The 16,792-nt window shown below is 49.2% G+C and overlaps 1 long non-coding RNA gene and 1 pseudogene across 1 annotated transcript in view; both read left to right on the top strand.

The window, feature by feature from the left end:
* The window catches only part of LOC146421176 (uncharacterized), a 125,450-nt pseudogene that overhangs the window by 81,042 nt on the left and 27,616 nt on the right, over positions 1-16,792 (top strand).
* The window catches only part of LOC146421177 (uncharacterized), a 30,863-nt gene continuing 25,274 nt past the window's right edge, over positions 11,204-16,792 (top strand). The window contains exon 1 of the long non-coding RNA XR_014848797.1: positions 11,204-11,378. This is a non-coding gene — a long non-coding RNA (uncharacterized LOC146421177). The remainder of the gene's footprint in view (positions 11,379-16,792) is intronic.

Genomic DNA, 16,792 nt, shown 5'->3' with positions numbered 1-16,792 from the left:
GCGGGACTGTCCCGCAGCCCCCGGCAGCCCGGGGGGCACGGCACGGCACGGCACGGCACGGCACGGCACGGCACGGCACGGCACGGCACGGCACGGCACGGCACGGCACGGCACGGCACGGCTGCCTTGCCCAAGCACAGACAGCCCCTGGGCCAGCCGGGCAGCTGCGCTGAGCAGCCCCAGCACGGGCAGTGCCCACGGCCAAAGCCCGCGCCACCCTCGCTGCCAGCCCGGCTTACCGGCCCCGCGGAGCTGCTGCAAGCGGCTGCGCTGGCGGCTGCGCACCTCCTTGCTGCACCTCCTTGGCGCACCTCCTCGGCTGGCCTTGCTCCGGCGCTCGATGCGGAGCAGGAGGTCGGGGCGGTCGCGGCGAAAGATTGGATTCCTGAAGTGGAGCCAGCTGCCGCCCTCGCTCGCCACCTTGTGGAAGCCGTACAGGTGGAGCTGTCGCACGAAGCTGCTGAAGTGCGTGGCTTTGAAGGTGCCCCGGGGCCGCCGCCGCCCCCTCGCCGCCCAGCCCGCGGGCGCCGGCCGGGCTGAGCAGCTCCCGCTCGAAGAGCGAGCGCTCGACGAGCAGCCCCCGGGCCAGGCTGTCCCAGCGCACGGAGCGGACGCGGGGGCTGTTCACCAGGTGCCACAGCTTGGCGGGGAAGGTGCGGGCGCTGAGCCCCGAGGGCAGAGGGGGCTGCTGCATGGCGGCGCCGCTCACCGACTGGGGCAACAACGCCTCAGCGCAACGGCCGCGGCGCGGGCAGGACTTGGCGGGGACGAGCGGCGAGCGACACGAGCCAGAGAGGCACAGCGCGGGCACAGCGCGGGCACAGCGCGGCCGTTTCGCTCCCGGGGCGCTGGCCGGGCTCGGCGGGGCGGGCAAAGCCCCTTGCGAGGCCGCTGGCAGCAGTGGCGACCTCTCTCCCCGTGCTGCATCCCATCCCCGGGTCACCTGTGGTGACAGAAGGAAAGGACATTGCTCTGTCTTGCCTGCCGAAAGGATGAAGAGGAGACACTTGAAGACATTCTTTTTGCCTCTTTCCCAGCCAGCTGGCATGTTCTTTCTCCTCATCCCTGCCTGTCAGCAAGGGGCAGCAGTTTTGTCAGCATGCTCATCAAAGCTGAACTGCTGCCCCTAGGATGGATGTTGCTTTAGCCAAGGCATGAATGGCTTCCAGTTGGAGTCAGCTCACGCTGGTGTCTCCACAAGAGGCTTTGCCTTTTTCTTTCCTCAGGAATCATTTCTTGTCTTCCTGTCTTCCCCCATCTGGGGAGAGTAACAGTGAAAACCCCTCCTGCAGCCAAGTCTAGTCAATGCAGACTGCTCACAGAGTAGATCTTGCGATGGAAAGAGACTCCTCTGAGTTGGTGTTGGGAGGTGGAGGGGGAAGGTTTGTCCTGTGCTCACTTGAAGTCTTGTTGGGCAGCTGTTTTGCTCTGGCAAATAGACACCAGGGATGTATATCCAAGCCTTGCAGGTTCATTCATGAGCTTCCTGAGAGACCAAGGAGGCTGAGGGATTGTTCTGTGAGGGCAGAAATTTCCATCTGGGAACTTTTTCAGATGCTTCAAAATTTTTTTACTTTCTTTTCCTTCTCAAATATTGCCAAAATGTTTTGCTTGCAGAGAATCTTTTCCTTCTCTTTGGTGAACTTCCCTCTGCTGCCCTCCCAAATCTGGCCATTTCCCAGGATTCCTTCCCAAACTCAGGAGTATCCCATGGCCTTCCCTCTCCAGCTGGAACAGAAGGAAGCCCAGAGTTTGCTGTTGTGAGAGAGGAGTTTCTCTTTCTGCCCCACTTTCCATTTGGGGTCAGTTTGTGTGCATTCATTTGATCAAGGAAGGTTTAAACTTGGAAGGAGTTGTGTTTCAAACTGCTCCATCCTCAGGGTCTTCTGTGGATATCCTTGGACAAAAGGGCTCTTTGTGTGAGCTCCCAATGTCCAGGTTAAGGAAGGAGGTTGATATTTCAGGGTTGTTGCTGCTGGAAACATTTGGAGGAGCAGAGCTGGGAGTGGATACTTTTCTCACCTGCCTGCAGAAGAGGAAGTTGGAAAGTGGCAATTTTGTTTGAGGAGGTGGCCATCGGGAGTGTTCTCCCAGAGATGGGCTGGCAGAGAGGCAGCAGGGGAGGTTTCAGACAGGAGCAGCAGCCCCTGCCTGGGTCATGCTGCAGGGAACCCCAGGAGGGAGGTGTGAGAAGGGTTGTTTCTTTTTGTGCACATCAGCAATTTTCTCCTCTTTCAAAAGAAAAGGTGGGAAGACTCTCAGGTGTTGTGCTCACCTGGCTGTGTGTTTTATTTGATGGTGGGCAGGAGACACAGATGCAGAAACCAGCTGAGGTAATAATGTCATTTACTATAATGCAAAAATGAAAAAAAATCAGAAATGGATAAGGTAAGCAATGCACCTCATCATTACTACATGAGGTTGCCTCTAGTGATGAAGGAAGACATCACCAGATACCCAAATCCTTTCCCCTCATCCAGACCTGCACATCAGCTGGGGGAAGCTGTCCCAGCAAAGCCCTGCAGAGCCACAGCTGTACCTGGGAAATGCTGCAGTGCCTCCACCTTTGCTGGCCACGAGGCTTCCGAGTGCACTGTGAGAGCAGCCTGGCTGTGATAGTGCTGAACGACCAACCTGACAGAACTTGTAGTGTGGGGACATCTGACTTCACTCTCCTCTTGGTTTTCTCCTCTTGAGAGAGGAGGGGTAAAAAACCTCAAGGAGAAAAACCTCAAGGTTCCTCAAGGAGGAAGCAAGGGAGTTGTTTTGGATCCTTCAGCCCCATACAAGGCCAGATGTGGCCTTGTCTGGATTATTCTGAATGTGGAAAGGTAAATACCTGTTCCAGCAGTGAGTAGATACATAGATCATAATGGTATTAATACTTGGTTAATGAGCAGATATATATATATATCATTCTGTAAACTCACCCATGCCAGTTCTCAGAAGCATTTTCTTCCTCAAGAGAAAGAAATATTGCAGGCTCTGAACTGTTGTGTCCCTGTGGAAAACAGTGAGTGATCTTTGGGGTTTTTTTCCTTCTGGTTTTCTTTTAAGGTGCCAAGGTTTGAGATTTTGGTAAGATCATTGGTTTCCTAAATTGTATTATTCTGCCTAGCTTATAGGTACCTTTCTTAACTTGCATTTTAGCTATTTTCATAGTTTTTGCAAGCATTTACCCCATAATTGCATTTTAGCTGTTATAGTTTTGCAATTAAGCCTTTTTTTGTGTGTGTATGTCAATCTGTTCTAGGTTTGTATGTTCGTTATTTTCTGCCTCTAATAAATGGTATTTTAAATCATATTAGACTAATTGGCCAAATATTGGTCCACCAAGGGACCAAGTCTTGGGGTGCTGCTACCCTGATCTGTTGCCAGAAGCCTGGCAATCCATGATTTCCCATGATTTGGCCAATCCGTGATTTCCCATGATTTCCCACAATTTGGCTAATCCATGATTTCCCATGATTTCTTCAAACCATGATTTCCCACGATTTGACCAAACCATGATTTCCCATGCTTTCCCCGATTTGGCCAATCCATGATTTCCCATTATTTGGCCAATCCATGATTTCCCATTATTTAGCCAATCCATGATTTAGCCAATCCATGATTTGGCCAATCCAAGATTTCCCATGATTTCCCAATATTTGACCATTTCATGATTTCCCATGATTTGTTCAGTCCAAGATTTCCCATGTTTTCCCATGATTTGACCAATCCATGATTTCCCAGGATTTCCCATGATTTGATCAATATGTAATTTCCCACGATTTGGCTAATCCATGATTTCCCATGATTTGGCCAATCCATGACTTCCCATGATTTCCCACAATTTGGCTAATCCATGATTTCCCATGATTTCTTCAAACCATGATTTCCCACGATTTGACCAAACCATGATTTCCCATGCTTTCCCCGATTTGGCCAATCCATGATTTCCCAATATTTGGCCAATCCATGATTTCCCAAGATTTCCCATGATTTGACCAATCCACAATTTGGTCAATCCACGATTTCCCATTATTTGGTCAGTTCTTCTTTTCCATGATTTGGCCAAACCATGATTTCCCAGGATTTCCCATGATTTAGTCACTCCATGATTTCTCCCGATTTGGCTAATCCATGATTTCCCAGGATTTTCCATTATTTGGTCATTTCATGATTTCCCACGATTTGGCCAATCCAGGATTTCCCATGATTTCCCACAATTTGGCCAATCCATGATTTCCCATGATTTAGCCAATCCATGATTTTGCCAATTCATGATTTCTCATGATTTCCCAATATTTGGCCATTTCATGATTTCCCATGATTTGTTCAATCCCTGATTTCCCAATATTTGGTCACTCCATGATTTTCCAATATTTGGCCAATCCATGATTTCCCATGATTTGGTCAATCTAGGATTTCCCAGGATTTGTTCAATCCCATGATTTCCCACGATTTGGGATCCAATTGTATTTAACTGTGTACATTTATCTTGTATTAGTTTAAATTTAAGTGGTATTAAATATTGTTTAATTGCATTAACTTTAAATTGTATGAATTTAAATGATTCAGGTTGCATTCATTTGTCTTTACTTGTAATAGTTTTAAATTGTATGAATTTAAACTTGTATTGTGTTAAACTGTATTTTATTGTATGAATTCGAGTTGCATTAGTTTAAATGGTATTGTCAAAAAATTAGTTAAAATTAGCTAAAATTATTGTAAAAAAATTAGTTCCATTAGTTTAAATGGAACAGTCAAAAATTCCCGGGAGAAACAAGAAAATTTCAGAGGAAACCAAATTGCCAGGAGAAAAAAACGAATTTCCAGGAGAAAAAAACAAATTTGCAAGAGAAAAACCCAAATTTCCACGAGAAAAAATCCAAATTCCCTCGGGAATGGCCCCGTGGATCCTCTGGTGTTTCGTCTCCATCCCTTGGATTTATCGAAATCGGTCGAAATCCGCTTTTTCCGGGCGTTTCCAGGTGTTTTCCAGATGTTTTCCAGATGTTTTCCCTTCCCGAACACCCCGCTGACAGAGCCCGCCACGCCGCCGTAAAGCGCGGCGCCACCGCGTCGCAACCCCTCCCGCCACACCGCCGTAAAGCACAGCGGCGCCGCCATTCCCGGCATTCCCCGCGCCGCCCTCAGCCGCCGCCGCTCCGGTGAGTCCCGGGATTGGGAGGGGCGGGGGGATCGCAGCGGGACCGGGATGGGCCGGGAGAGCCCCGGGAGAGCCCCGGGAGGGGCCGGGATCGCCCTGAGCCGCCGTGCCGCCCGCAGGTCCCGGATCGCCCCGCGCCCGGCAGAGGAAATGGTGAGGGAATGGCTGCTCCCCCCCATCGGCGGGAATGGAACAGGCCGGGCCTGGGACATCCCCCCCACCTCCCAGTGCTCCCAGTGCATCCCAGTGACCTCCCAGCGCATCCCAGTGACCTCCCAGTGCATCCCAGTGACCTCCCAGTGTATCCCAGTGCTCCCAGTAAGCCCCTAGTGCCCACTAGTAACTTCCCAGTCCCTCCCAGTGCATCCCAGTTCCCTCCCAATGCCCACCAGTAACCTCCCAGTATATCCCAGTATCATCTGTCACCTCCCAGTAACTTCCCAGTCCCTCCTAGTGTATCCCAGCCCCCTCCCAGTACATCCCAGTCCACTCCCAGTAGCTCCCAGTGCCCACCAGTAACTGCCCAGCCCCTCCCAATCACATCCCAGTAACCTCTGAGTCCTTCCCAATATCCCCCAGTGCTGACCAGTAACTTCCCAGGACATCCCAGTTCCTTCCCAGTACCCCCAATGCTCACAAACCAATTCCCAGTCCTTCCCAGTCAATCCCAATGCCTCCCAGTAACTGCCCAGTCCCTCCCAGTCCATCCCAGTAACTTCCCAGTCCTTCCCAGTGTCCTCCAGTGCACACCAGTAACTTCCCAGTCCCTCCTAGTTTATCCCAATCCCCTCCCTGTCCCCACAAACCATTTCCCAGTACATCCCAGTTGCCACCAGCCCCTCCCAGTGACCCCCAGTGGCTCCCAGTCCCTCCCAGTAACTTCCCAGTCCCTCCCAGTGCCCTCAAACCCCTTCCCAGTCACATCCCAGTTGCCACCAGTGCCCTCCCAGTCACATCCCAGTGCTCCCAGTAACCTCCCAGTCTGCTCCCAGTGCCCAGCGGTAACTGCCCAGTGACTTCCCAGTCCCTCCAAGTTCCCTCCCAGTCCATCCCAGTACATCCCAGTTCATCCCAATGCCTCCCAGTACCCACCAGTACTTTCCAGTTCCTTTCCAGTCCATCCCAGTTCCCTTCCAGTCCATCCCAGTCCCTCCCAGTTCCTTCCCAGTCCCTCTCAATCTCCTCCCAGTACATCCCAGTTCATTCCAATGCCTCCCAGTGCCCACCAGTAACTGCCCAGTAACTTCCCAGTCACTCCTAGTTTATCCCAATCCCCTCCCAGTCACATCCCAGTTCCCTCCCAGTACATCCCAGTCCACTCACAGTAGCTCCCAGTGCCGACCAGTAACTGCCCAGTAACTTCCAGTTCTTTCCCAGTCTCTCCCAGTTTATCCCAGTTTGTCCCAATCCCCTCCCAGTCCCTCACAGTCTCTTCCAGTTTATCCCAGTCCTTCTCAGTGCCCACCAGTAACTGCCCAGTAACTTCCCAGTGCTCCCAGTTTATCCTAACCCCCTCCCAGTGGTTCCCAGTTCCCTCCCAGTTCCTCCCAGTCCCCACAAATCCCTTCCCAGTTCACCCCAGTGCTCCCAGTCCATCCCAGTTCCCTCCCAGTGGTTCCCAGTGACCCCCCAGTGCCCACCAGTAACTTCCCAGTCCATCCCAGTCCCTCCCAGTGCCCTCAAACCCCTTCCCAGTCCATCCCAGTTGCCACCAGTGCCTTCCCAGTAACCTCCCAGTATATCCCAGTGTCATCCCAGTCCCCTCCCAGTCCCTTCCAGTGCCCACAAACCATTTCCCAGTACATCCCAGTTGCCACTAGTCCCTCCCAGTGTATCCAAGTAACATCCCAGTGCTCCCAGTATCCCCCAGCACCCTCCCAGTGGCTCCCAGTGCCCACCAGTAACTGCCCAGGAACTTCCCAGTCCATCCCAGTTTATCCCAATGCCATCCCAGTTCTCCCCCAGTGCCCACCAGTAACTTCCCAATCCCTCCCAGCGCCAGCCAGTAACTGCCTAGTAATTTCCCAGTCCCTCCCAGTACATCCCAGTCCATTCCCAGTATCCTCCCAGTGCCAACCAGTAACTTCCCAGTACATCCCAGTTCCTTCCCAGTACCCCCAGTATCCACAAACCAATTCCCAGTCCCTCCCAGTCCATCCCAGTAACCTCCCAGTCCACCCCAGTGTCCTCCCAGTGCCAACCAGTAATCTCCCAATCCTTCCCAGTTTGTCCCAGTTCCCTCCCAGTTTATCCCAATCCTGTCCCAGTTCCCTCCCAGTTTATCCCAATCCCGTCCCAGTTCCCTCCCAGTTTATCCCAATCCCCTCCCAGTCCCTCCCAGTTTATCCCAATCCCCTCCCAGTGCTCCCAGTCCATCCCAGTTCCTCTCCCAGCACAGCCAGCTCAAGCTCCACCCCCCTGATGCTGCGTTGTGCTGACAGCGCGAGGAGAAACTGAGGCACTACCAGGAGGCCATGGGCACCTTACTGGGGGTACTGGGATATACTGGGACATACTGGGAGGGACTGGGAATGGACTGGGAGGGACTGGGACAAACTGGGAGGGACTGGGGCAAACTGAGAAGGACTAGGAGGGAGTTAATGGGGCTTAAAGGGAGGAAAAGAAAAATGGGGATTAGGGGTTACTGGTTTATACTGAGAGGGAACTGGTTTGGTACTGGGAGGGACTGGGAGTTACTGGATTGAACTGGAAGGGTCACTGGGCCATACTGGGAAGTCAGTGGGAGTTCCTGGGATGGACTGGGAAGTCCCTGGGAGGCTTACTGGTTTATACTGGGAGGGAACTGGGATTTGCTGTGGCTATACTGGTTCATACTGGTTTATACTGGTTTGAACTGGTCTACACTGGTTTCTACTGGTTTAAACTGGGATTTCCCTGCACAGCAGTGGGTGCCACCCACCCAGGTGCTTTTCCTGATTTAAACTGGGATTTACTGGTTTATACTGGGTAGACCTGATGCCCTAAATTCCCCATTCACAGTAACTTCCCAGTCCCTCCCAGTAACTTCCCAGTCCCTCCCAGTGCCCTCAAACCCCTTCCCAGTACATCCCAGTTGCGACCAGTGCCCTCCCAGTCACATCCCAGTGCTCCCAGTAACCTCCCAGTCTGCTCCCAGTGCCCACCAGTAACTGCCCAGTAACGTTCCAGTTCCCCTCCAGTCCATTCCAGTCCCTCCCAGTTCCTTCCAGTCCCTCTCAATCTCCTCCCAGTACATCCCAGTTCATCCCAATGCCTCCCAGTGCCAACCAGTAACTGCCCAGTAACTTCCCAGTCACTCCTAGTTTATCCCAATCCCCTCCCAGTCACATCCCAGTTCCCTCCCAGTACATCCCAGTTCCCTCCCAGTACATCCCAGTCCACTCACAGTAGCTCCCAGTGCTGACCAGTAACTGCCCAGTAAGTTCCCGGTTCTTTCCTAGTCTCTCCCAGTTTATCCCAGTTTGTCCCAATCCCCTTCCAGTCCCTCACAGTCTCTCCCAGTTTATTCCATTCCTTCTCAGTGCCCATCAGTAACTGCCCAGTAACTTCCCAGTGCTCCCAGTTTATCCCAACCCCCTCCCAGTTTATCCCGGTTCCCTGCCAGTGCATCCAAGTTCCTCCCAGTCCCCACAAATCCCTTCCCAGTTCACCTCAGTGCTCCCAGTCCATCCCAGTCCCTCCCAGTGCCCTCAAACCCCTTCCCAGTCCATCCCAGTTGCCACCAGTGCCTTCCCAGTAACGTCCCAGTATATCCCAGTGTCATCCCAGTCCCCTCCCAGTCCCTTCCAATGCCCACAAACCATTTCCCAGTACATCCCAGTTGCCACCAGTCCCTCCCAGTGTATCCAAGTAACATCCCACTGCTCCCAGTATCCCCCAGCGCCCTCCCAGTTCCTCCCAGTGCCCACCAGTAACTGCCCAGGAACTTCCCAGTCCATCCCAGTTTATCCCAATGCCATCCCAGTTCTCCCCCAGTGCCCACCAGTAATTTCCCAATCCCTCCCAGTGCCAGCCAGTAACTGCCTAGTAATTTCCCAGTCCCTCCCAGTACATCCCAGTCCATTCCCACTATCCTCCCAGTGCCAACCAGTAACTTCCCAGTCCATCCCAGTTCCTTCCCAGTACCCCCAGTATCCACAAACCAATTTCCAGTCTCTCCCAGTTCCATGCCAGTGTCCTCCCAGTCCATGCCAGGGTCCTCCCAGTCCATCCCAGTAACCTCCCAGTCCTTCCTAGTATCCTCCCAGTCCAACCAGTAATCTCCCAGTCCTTCCCAGTCTGTCCCAGTTCCCTCCCAGTTTATCCCAATCCCCTCCCTGTCACTCCCAGGGCCCACCAGTAACTGCCCAGTAACGTTCCAGTTCCCTTCCAGTCCATCCCAGTCCCTCCCAGTTCCTTCCCAGTCCCTCTCAATCTCCTCCCAGTACATCCCAGTTCATCCCAATGCCTCCCAGTGCCAACCAGTAACTGCCCAGTAACTTCCCAGTGCTCCCACTTTATCCCAATCCCCTCCCATCACATCCCAGTTCCCTCCCAGTACATCCCAGTCCACTCACAGTGCTCCCAGTGCCGACTAGTAACTGCCCAGTAACTTCCAGTTCTTTCCCAGTCTCTCCCAGTTTATCCCAGTTTGTCCCAATCCCCTCCCAGTCCCTCACAGTCTCTTCCAGTTTATCCCAGTCCTTCTCAGTGCCCACCAGTAACTGCCCAGTAACTTCCCAGTGCTCTTAGATTATCCCAACCCCCTCCCAGTTTATCCCAGTTCCCTCCCAGTGCATCCCAGTTCCTCCCAGTCCCCACAAATCCCTCCCCAGTTCACCCCAGTGCTCCCAGTCCATCCCATTTCCCTCCCAGTGGTTCCCAGTGAACCCCCAGTGCCCACCAGTAACTTCCGAGTCCATCCCAGTCCCTCCCAATGCCCTCAAACCCCTTCCCAGTCCATCCCAGTTGCCACCAGTGCCTTCCCAGCAAGCTCCCAGTATATCCCGGTGTCATCCCACTCCCTTCCAATGCCCACAAACCATTTCCCCCAGCACCCTCCCAGTTTGTCCCAGTTCCTCCCAGTGCCCACCAGTAACTGCCCAGGAACTTCCCAGTCCATCCCAGTTTATCCCAATCCCATCCCAGTTCTCCCCCAGTGCCCACCAGTAACTTCCCAGTCCCTCCCAGCACCAGCCAGTAACTGCCTAGTAATTTCCCAGTCCCTCCCAGTACATCCCAGTCCATTCCCAGTATCGTCCCAATGCCAATGAATAACTTCCCAGTCCATCCCAGTTCCTTCCCAGTATCCACAAACCAATTCCCAGTCCCTCCCAGTCCATCCCAGTAACCTCCCAGTTCACTCCCATTGCTCCCAGTGCACACCAGTAACTGCCCAGTAAGATCCCAGTTCCATCCCAGTCTCTCCCAGTCCATCCCAGTGTCCTCCCAGTCCCTCCCAGTGCTCCCAGTCCATCCCAGTTCCTCTCCCAGCACAGCCAGCTCAAGCTCCACCCCCCTGATGCTGCGTCATGCTGACAGCGGGAGGAGAAACTGAGGCACTACTGGGAGGCCATGGGCACCTTACTGGGGGTACTGGGATATACTGGGACATACTGGGATGGACTGGGACAAACTGGGAGGGACTGGGAGGGAGTTAATGGGGTTTAAAGGGAGGGAAAAGGGGAGAAATGGGATTTTGGGGTTACTGGTTTATACTGGGAAGGAACTGGTTTGGTACTGGGAGGGACTGGGAGTTACTGGATTGAACTGGAAGGGTCACTGGGCCATACTGGGAGGTCAATGGGAGTTACTGGGATGGACTGGGAAGTGCCTGGGAGGCTTACTGGTTTATACTGGGAGGGAACTGGGATTTGCTGTGGCTATAGTGGTTCATACTGGTTTATACTGGTTTGAACTGGTCTATACTGGTTTCTACTGGTTTAAACTGGGATTTCCCTGCACAGCAGTGGGTGCCACCCACCCAGGTGCTTTTCCTGATTTAAACTGGGATTGACTGGTTTATACTGGTTTATACTGGGTAGACCTGATGCCCTAAAGTCCCCATTCACTTTAACGAGCAGACCTGGTGTTGTGATCCAAATATTAAGGTTCTTTGGAAATAGCTCTGCCTGAATTAAGGTGCAAATGAGACCATATGCCAGTCAATAGTATGAGTTTTATTTGATAGTAAATATGAGAGAGAGGGGGAGGAAAAGAGAGAAAAGGAGAAGCAGGAAAAGAGGTGGCATTCCTTTCCCTCAGCCTGAGATGACTGAACAATAGGTTTCCCTTTATCTAATTTCAGCAGTTTGACTCTCAGTCCAAAGTCCCAGTCAGGTATCTTCAGGGAAGCTTCTTTGATTGTAGCTTCTTTATACAGTTTTTGTTCTAATGAGCAAAACTTTATATCAATGTTTGAGGCATGAACTATTTCAGTCTCTGACAGCCACCCTGTGACTCAAACATTGTAATAAATGTCTCTTTCCTAGCAATCTTCTTCAGCATATGGGTTGTCCATGGAGGTGATGAAAAAAAGATAATAGGAGAAAAGATAGAAACAGTAGAAGCAATAACATGGGTAATCATACCAATATGTGCAATAGTTCAAAGCATAAATTCAATTGTAATCATCAATTTAATTTTCATTAGTCAGTACCCCCACCTTGTGACCCCAGGAATTAGTGTTCCTAAATGGGTGGTGGGTGTGAGGGATATCTCTGTATTGTATCTCTTGGATGTTGCTTCAATATGTTTGGAAATTGGTTATAGAATTATACAGCTGGTTTTTATCTTTAAATTCCACAGAGGAGTGTCCTCAACAGATGCATGTATTAATGTGTTAATGAGCAGAGTTTCAAGGGGATTCCCAGCTCTTGTAGTGTAATTGATTACCTTTGCATCCTGGTATAAATGTGGATGGATCTATTAGGGATGTATGTTTTCCTCTCAACCACATTCACACATAGTTGGTAGAGTTTTATAGGTAATATTCCTATTCTGCTGGATAATTCTATACATTATTAAAATTACTTTTATGATACAAAATTACCATACAAAACATTTTCATACAAAATATTCTTAAGCAAGCTTATCCTTACATTAGGGCTATGCTCTGTTTTCCTAGAGACAGATTATAGCACTGCTGTGATTTAATCTTGAAACAAATCAGAAACTGTGGCTTTACAATCAGTGTAATTTTAAAAAAATGAAAATAATTATTTTTCAAATTTTGTTGTATTATCCCAACTAGTTTTTTCTTTTGAATTTTTGAGGCAAAGTTAAAATACTGTCTTAGTATGGCAGGAGATTTAACAGCCATTGGTTTGAGAGCTGGTAGAAGGCTTTTCTGTATTTTATTCATGTCATTTCATATAACATTTGTTTGTGTTTTGTTAAGATTCTTTAATTCACTGCTTAATAAATTCAAAGTATTTAGCCAAATTATAATAATTTTAAATCCTTCCAAGGCAGAACTGGGAAGGTTAGTAGAAATTTGTATAAGTTCTCATACCAACTCTCAGGATTAACTTGGTTGAGACAAATTATACAACCAAACCCATGTTTGCCACACTATTTTTCAGTAAAAAGACAAAACAAGTTATACAAAAACCAAACCTAATAATATGTAGAATGTTTTAACTAATATTTGATCTTCCAGCAAGTCACTTGCAATGAAAACACAAATAAGTTGCAAACACTGACAAACTGACAATGCAAGCAATTATGGTGACACTTGAAATTTTCATTGGCTTTCACGCAGCTTCATTTCATGTGTTGGCAGGTTCCTATAAAAGAAAAGTGAAAATTTGGCCCACTAGGCCAATTATTAAAAGGGAATAAAAACTTCTTGTTGCTAACACAAAGGGACAGAGTTTACATGTAGAAATGGTTATCATGTTTAGCATGATTTTGCTGTTTGCAGTTACTCTGCTCCCAAACTCGTTTTCCTTATCTTCAGTGCAAGGGTGTTTGCATTCCTAGAGGAGAAGAGAAAAGAAACAAGTTTCCCTGGCAGTATATGCCTGAGTGGAACAAGTTGTTAATTGCATTAACTTTTTAAGGTGGCGTTTTCATTCTGTGAAGTGCCTGTTGCAGGACTTTTGTTGTTTCCCACAGGTTTTCAGTGGGGATACCTCAGACTGACTGTTCAGCAGAGGGAGTGAGACTGCTTTGAAAAAGTTTTGCAAGAGTTGCAGTCTGTGAATAAGGCATTTGAGTTGCTCTCTTTTTTTGTTTTTTCAGGGTTTTAGTAGGCTTCTGCTTTTCTCCCTGGAGCAGTTCACCTTATCAGTTAGCTCCTTTAGTTCTAGTGATTTTCCTTTTGGACATGATCGAATTCAGTGACAAGCAATGCCACTGCCTAAAGCTTTTTAAAGAACTAATCACGTTTTCAGTAACCAATTGCTTCCTATTCATTTTTTTTTCTCTGCACCGAGTCCAATGCAGGGTAGAGAGGCAACTAACAAATTAACTAAGGAAAGACAACACAATATTATCTTTACACTGGCCACCCGGGATAGGACTTTTCCCCTAAACTTTTCCTACAGCCTCCCAACAGAGGAAGCCTCATGACAAATAGCTAAGCTTGTACAGGGACAACACTATCCTCACAAGGCAGCAGCTTTATAATTGGCCTCGTGGCACCACCGGTGCCTGAGTGGGGATTGTAACCCCAGTTTAGGTGGTTATAAGCATCTTGGGGTGTCCCACATCTGATGGACAGAGTGTCCCAACTTCCCCCAGCCCAAGCAGCCTTTGGCCACTCAGAGCTTTTCTCACCCATGACTCCCCAGGTGCCAGGGAGATCCTCAGTGCCTGGAGCTCACCTCTGTCTAATCTCTGAAATTCTGTGCTTGGTGTGGGAATGACTAAAACTGCAAAATCTATAACAGTGAATTGTTCAATTTATTTAAAAACAATCCCATAAACAGGAAAAGGCCACCTCCTGGAACAGTTAAACTGGGAAATTCACCTGGAAGTTATTGGGAATCAATTTCTGTGAATTACCCAGACAAATTTGGAATCAGTATCTTTTGGTATTGGTGGACAAATTTTCTGAATGGCCAGAGGTCTTTCCCTGTCTCACCAATAAATCCAGGGAAGTGGTAAAAATTATGCTTAATCAATCATACCAAGATTTGGGGGCAACTTGGTTTGTCTTCAGAGAGAAGCCTTCATTTTGTAGCAGATGTGGTGCAACAGCTGAGCAAAACCCTGGGTATAAAAAGGGACTGACACAGCCCTTGGTGACCACAGGTGAGTGGGAAAGTGGAAAGGATGAATCAGAATTTGATGTGACAAATTAGTAAAATGTACCAAGAAACTTCTGCAGAAAATCCAATTCCGTGGGGAGCTTTAGTCAGCACTTTGACAAAAATCTGGGAACAGGTGTGGGAAGGAAATAGCACCCAGGGCAAATGGAAAGGGATGGAAGGAGAATATTCCTTACAAAGGAATTCTTACAGATCAGAATGATACTGGTGAGAATTCTAATATCTCAAAACTGGACCTGGAAATCACCTCAGGAAATATCTATTGGCTGACAGATTGCACTGATACCCCTTGGGGATGTCAAATTTCAGAAGTATGGAACAGCCCTCAGACAGGACAGTGGGAATATATCCAGCCAGTTCAGTGGTGTCTGGACTGGGAAGGGAGCCCAGGCCTCCCAGAGGACCCCTTACAGGTGGGTATAAAATTCCCTGATTTAATAAGGCCAAGGCCAAAGGATCCCAGGGCAAAGGAAAAGTGGAATTGCATTTGGATAGACACTTGAACTGTTTGGAATCCTGAGGTACAGTGGCTCATGGCTGTGGCCCAGGCTCTGAGGGTGGGATGTGTCTGTAGAAATTATTCTGCCTTTCTTAATGACACCTGTTAGGTCTCACCTAACAAACAGTTCAGCTTGGCGAGACACAGACTGTCAGCAGGACATGGTGAAATCATTAGTTCATTCAGGGTGGGTGGGAAGTGATGGAATTTGGGGCACACATTTGCCCTTGGGGGAATCAAGAGCACAATGGACACTTGGGGTTTTAAGGTTATGTCCCTTGTGGAAGGAATCACCCCTGGGAACCCAGCTGTGGGGAAAGGTTAAAGGGGATGAAACTTGGAAACATCCCAGCATGGGAACTGCAGTGGGATGGATTTTAGAATCCATCTTTACTCCTCAAAGATCTGCCTTTAGGAACAGACCAAACACACAGCATTGGACTGCAAATGGGAACTTTAGTGAATGCAACTCAGTTGGGGTTTACTGAAATAAATGAACAGTTGAAAGCCACAACTAAAATGACCTTACAGAACAAACTGGCATTAGATCTTTTGCTGTTACATGGAGTATGTGGATACTTGAATTGAAACAGTAACACTTGCTGTGTGCACCTTCTAAATGTGATGCTGAATTGGATGATCAGGCAGAGAGGATAAAATTGGTTGCTGCATCCAGCAGGGAATTAAGGGGAGGGTTAGAAAGTAACTGGTTAAATAAATTATTTAAAGGACTTGGATTTTCTCTGACTGCTTGGTTGGCCTTACTTTTGTAAAATATGATTGGGATCACAGTAATAATTGTGATTATGACACTTGCTTTAAGCTGTGTAAAGAACACAACTGTGAATGCAACTGAGGAACTCACGGGATGTGAGTAAAAGAGCAGAGTGAGGCTTGTGAAGGCTTGAAGGGAAGAGAAGCTTCCCAAGCCTCAGAGAGGGGGAATGTTGCCAGATGAAGAATCATTTGCACCTGCTGGGTTCATACAATGTTTATTCTCCAGAGCCCCCTGGCCCCTGGAACCACACAATGCTTACTGTGTAGGAAGCAATCAGCCCAGGTGTGCCAACTTCTACCAGCTCACCAGGCAGTCAGGTACGGCTTTGGGGTCACCAACCACCAGGGACCACCAAAGAGAGCCCCAGGACAGAAGAACAGATGTGCAAAGGGTGGGGGAAATATGGTAATGATTTGGGGGAAAGATTATCATATGTAAGTTTATTCTGGGACAGTCATTGAATATGTATGTAAAGTACAGGCTATAAACAGGAACTTTCCTGTGCTCAGCATGCACGGCTTTGGGAGGAGCTCTTCCCTGTGCATCTGGCAGAATGAAAAATGCTGCTTAATGCTGCATTGGGGTTAAGGAGGTTTTTATTTTACTGAATTTTTGGTGACACCTGTGTGGCTGTGTCATAGAACCACAGAGCAGCTGTGATGTCAGAAAGGTGCTGTGTGACATCACAGAATGGGTTGTGTGAGGACATGGAGCAGCTGCAACATCATAGAGTGAATGTGTGACATCACAGAGCTGCCTGTGGGGAATCACAGAGTGGGCTGTGACACTGCAGGGTGGTGCTGTGACATCACAGAGCAGTGTTGTGACATTACAGATAGGGCTATGACATCACAGAGTGGGCCATGACATCACAGAATGGCTGTATGACATCACAGAATGGGTAGTGACAACACAGAGTGGGTTGAGACATCAAAGGGGGGATTGTGTGACATCACAGGGCAGCTGTTACATCACAGGGCAGACTTGCTGTGTGACTTCACAGAGGAGGTAGTGTCCTACCACAGAGAGGGATTTGACATCACAAGATGGCTGTGTGACATCCCAGAGTGGGCTGTGACATCCCAGGGGGGCTGTGTGACATCACT

The sequence above is a fragment of the Lichenostomus cassidix genome, unplaced genomic scaffold, assembly GCF_008360975.1.
Source record: "Lichenostomus cassidix isolate B80296 unplaced genomic scaffold, HeHo_3.0 HiC_scaffold_43, whole genome shotgun sequence".
In the NCBI taxonomy this organism is placed as follows: Eukaryota; Metazoa; Chordata; class Aves; order Passeriformes; family Meliphagidae; genus Lichenostomus; species Lichenostomus cassidix.
This window is presented reverse-complemented; position numbering and strand designations above follow the sequence as displayed.